Raw genomic sequence first — 4,905 nt, 5'->3', positions numbered from 1 at the left:
GATTCACAGTAATAGGTACATCCCATTTTCTGAGGATATTTTCTTTCAATTGCATCAAACTACACCAATTTTTAGGTAGTTTTCAAAGGGTTATTTTATCGACTTCTTTCAAAATTCGGCGAACCTATCTCCAGTCGTGCGATAGTTTATGTTAAAAGGATAAATTAATTGGTATACCCAAGGGTTTATATGTTGCAGATAGAGAAAATTCATAAATTTTCAGATTTTCCTACACAATATTACAAAAGCTTCTTAAACAACTGTTCCTAATAAGATTATGTGAATTATAAAGTATTTGAAAATTTTTAATAGAACTGATAAAAGGTTATCGAAAAATTGCGTGAAAAAGAAAATTCCAGTAATGATAATGATTTTCCCAAACGGGTTTCGAAAGTTTTATATTTGTTCTTTGGCATTAGGATTAGGGATAATAATTCAGGTCAAAGATACTACTGGGAAGTCATTTTTTAGAAAAAGTCAATATCGAAGTAAAGTTTGAACTATGTACGTATGCACTTCAGAGGTAGCGAGATATCAAGAGCTGAAATTTCAGTGCTTAGTTCTCAGCCGCGTTGGGAATTCGAGTAAACACTATTGAGTATGAACTTCAAATCCATTCGAAAATTTCTTTTTCGAATTTTTTGACTCAGCACAACATATATAACCCCTTTGGGAAAATTCAGTTTACCCTACACAATGCATTGATTGAAGAATTTATATATGTTATTAACGGAGCATTAGCAATAATTCGTTTGTATTTCTATTTCATGGGCCATTTTTCCGCTTTTCCATTAAATTTTCAGATTTCTTGCACTGATGTTGTCCTATGCTAATTTGAGCGATTCTCTGAGTCCTGCCACTATCCCATGTAGTATGTTTTATCAAAAAACATCACCCGAAGAAAGCGATAAGAGTTATAAGAAATGTATTATCACACTGTTAGGTGGATTAAAAGCGTTTTTTATGTAAAAATGTATCATGAACACGATGGCATTAGAATTTTCAAATGTACATATATATATATATATATATATATATATATATATATATATATATATATATATATATATATATATATATATATATATATATATATATATATATATATATATATATATATATATATATATATATATATATATATATATATATATATATATATATATATATATATATATATATATATATATATATATATATATATATATATATATATATATATATATATATATATATATATATATATATATATATATATATATATATATATATATATATATATATATATATATATATATATATATATATATATATATATATATATATATATATATATATATATATTGAGAGGAAAATTAACTTTTAATATTTAACTGAAAAAATAGCATATGTAGTTGGCAGTACTGCTGCCAAAAAAATAATATTTTTTCTAGACTCCTTGAATAATTTTCTTCAAAATCCATCTTACGGTTTGATTTTAGAGTTAATAGAACCGGAGATATGATCAAAAGAAAATCAAGAGTTTTGGAAATTTGTCAAAATGGGGGGGGGGGGTGCTCCCATGACCCGAGAGGTGGTTCAATTGACACAAAAAAAAGAGTTTATATATTGACCCTAGATAAACAATTCCTCCAAATTTGGCTCAAATCCGTGAAGGTCGACTACACGTGCCTCGATCACTTTCGTTGAATGACCGATATGTCAAGTTAGTGGCTATTAATTGTGTATATTTAAGTGCTGAATTGAATGGCGTACTAAAATTTCGTGTACTAGATACTAGGACTCGTTGTCAAGTTGTGAGCTTGAATAATAAAGAAAAGTAAAATCAATGCTCGATAAATTTTTAACGGTCACGATCACATTCATTCGAAAATGCCAAATTTCAATGTTAAGTAACATTGAGAATTTCAAAACATAAAATTCTTCATCTTCTCATAAAATTATTTTGGCGGTTAATCTTCCTAGAAGTAATTATAGAGAATTTACTCTTCAAGCAAATTTGAGTCGAGACTTAATGTCTCAAGCTAAGTTTTCGAAAATGCTATTTCAAACAACTTTGTCGACTATTCAGAGTATCGAAATGTAGTAGTAGACAACCTTTACAGCAAGTTATTCTAATATTACTGTATATGATAAACCTCTTCTGCGGTCAATAAACATTAAATTCACATTGCATTCAAGGTATGAGTATCCGAAGTTTACAAAAAAGATGCATTTAAAAAAAAAACTAGTTTTAAAAAAATTCCCAATTATTTAACGAACTAGGAATTTTCCCAGACACAAAGAGTGTATCCGTTTTTTGGAGCTGGCATCAATTCAGCGCTAGCTTGGTCCTGTCACTAGGTTAGTGTCAGATTCTGATGAGATGAAGTCGAAACGCAAATTCCATAACTAATTTAGTTATAGGTTTTGTGTTCTCAACTCGCAATTTTAAACAATTTTCTCCGTAGTGCAGAAAAAATAGTTTTTATCAAAATTTTTCTCCACTAAGGAGAAATACTCATTTATATCTCGATATACTGCATTCATTAATGACATTATCAACAACTTTACTGAACGCCCCAAGTCTCTTACTATTTTTGAAGAGTTCACTTTCCATAATTACCTCTATGAGAATTATTCACTAAAATTATTATATCAGAGTATGCACTGTTCTATATTGGAAAATTTCTTGAAGTTGTCAAACCTTCAAAGACAAGTATTATTAAAGTAGGTGATCTTGATTTGACTTCATTGACATATTATACAAGAAAATAATCTATAGAGGTTTGAAAACTGTTTCATGCTGATTCTTCTTGTTTGTAGACTGCAACGACATCTGTTAGATACTTCTGAGTTTTAAATAATTTATCAAAATCATGCTAAATTTTAGCATTTTTCGAAAAATTTACGATTTTCTTCAAACCCTCCCCCCCCCCCTTAAACCAAATTTCTGGCTACGCCGCTGTGCATCTGAAATAAAAGTGATTAAAATGTAATTCGAGACGATGTAAAATGTTTTGCCTTTCTCAATAGAAAGGTATTGCAATTGCTCTGAAAACCGACTTTTTAACGGAGGCCCGGAGGGCCGAGTGACATATACCATTCGATTCAGTTCGTCGAGTTCGGCAAATGTCTGTGTGTGTGTGTATATATGTGTGTATGTATGTATGTGTGTGTGTATGTGTGTGTGTATGTGACCAAAAATGTCACTCATTTTTCTCAGAGATGGCTGAACCGATTTTGACAAACTTAGTCTCAAATGAAAGGTGCAACGTTCCCATAGGCTGCTATTGAATTTCTAATGGATCCGACTTCCGGTTTCGGAATTACAGGGTGATAAGTACGAACACGCAGAAAATGTCGATTTTAATAAATTCTGCAATGAATGTATAAAGGTGAAAAATTTTCCAAAATATGACCACAACTGCTTCGATTTGTAGTATTAGGTCACTAACATCCATTCAAAGTCTATTTGGCCACATCGGCCACCATCCTCGGTTCCGGAAGCCCCGGCGGAAGTATCTAAATTCAGAATAACAGTCACATCGGTTTCTCGGAGATGGCTAGACCGATTCGACTAAACTTGGCCTCAAATGAAAGATGTTGCGTCCCCGTAAATGGCTATTTAATTTCATCCCGATCCGACTTCCGGTTCCGGAGTTACAGGTTGTGGCGTGCGATCACATAGCAAATTGTGATTCAAACCGATACTCCGATGAAAGCAAAAAAGGTAAAAATTTCGCTAAAATGTCTCTCAAACAACTTAAATTTGCTGTTCTAGGTCACCGACGGCCAACCAAACTTTCGTTGACTACATTGACCACCATAGACGGTTCCGGAAGTGCCCGGGAAAAGCGGCCATCTTTCAAAATTTACGAACTCACATCAGTTTCCCTGAAATGGTTCGGCCGATTTTCACAAACTTAGTTCCAAATGATAGCTATAATATCCCCACAGATGTCTATAAAATTTCGTACGGATCGCTTATATGGGTCCGGAGATATAGACTAAATCGTCCGGTCACATATGAAATTCCCATATAAGCCAGAACTCAATTTTTTTTTTCAAAGGGGGGACCCCATGAAATTTCAGAAATCGAATTCGTATTTTTGATGCCAAACATCTTTAAAATGCATGAAACGTCGAGATTTTGTGTTATCTCGAAAAAAAATTTTTTTTGTAAAAATCGACTTTTTGGGACTGCCGATTTCGCACCTTTTTGCCTTTCTCATATAAAGAAAGGCTATGCAATCACTGTAAAAATCGACTTTTTAACCGAGGCCCGGAGGGCCGAGTATCATACACCATTCGATTCAGTTCGTCGAGATCGGCAAATGTCTGTGTGTGTATGTATGTGTGTGTGTATGTGTGTGTGTGTATGTGTGTGTGTCATTTAAACTCACACAATTTTCTCAGAGATGGCAGAACCGATTTTCGCAAACTTAGTTTCATCTGAAAGGTATAACGCTCCCATAAGCTGCTATTGAATTTTTAGTTGATCCGACTTCCGGTTCCGGAGTTACGGGTTGAAGAGTGCGGTCACACAGCAAATTCCCATATAAACTGGTACCACCATAATGTTCAAATGATGTAAAACATATTAAAATTGATGTAACATTACTCTAGTTTGCGGGTCTGGATCACTAATGATCAATCAAAGCAGCTTTGACCACATTGGCCACCTATGACGGTTCATGACGCCCTCGGGGAACCCGCCAAGTTCCTAAGCTAATATCACACCCATTCCACAACGAATTCTCTACCGATTTTTACGAACTTAATTTCAAATGAAAGATACAGTAATGCCATTGACTGCTGCTGAATTTCATTCGGTTCTGACTCTTGCTTCCGGAGTTACAGGGGTGTTAGTAAGGATACACTGGAATTTCCCATATAAATCGGTACAATCGTAATACCTCAGAG

This window comes from Topomyia yanbarensis, chromosome 3 (genome assembly GCF_030247195.1).
Source record: "Topomyia yanbarensis strain Yona2022 chromosome 3, ASM3024719v1, whole genome shotgun sequence".
NCBI lineage: Eukaryota > Metazoa > Arthropoda > Insecta > Diptera > Culicidae > Topomyia > Topomyia yanbarensis.
The sequence above is the reverse complement of the archived record's forward strand: the minus strand, read 5'-3'. Positions refer to the sequence as shown.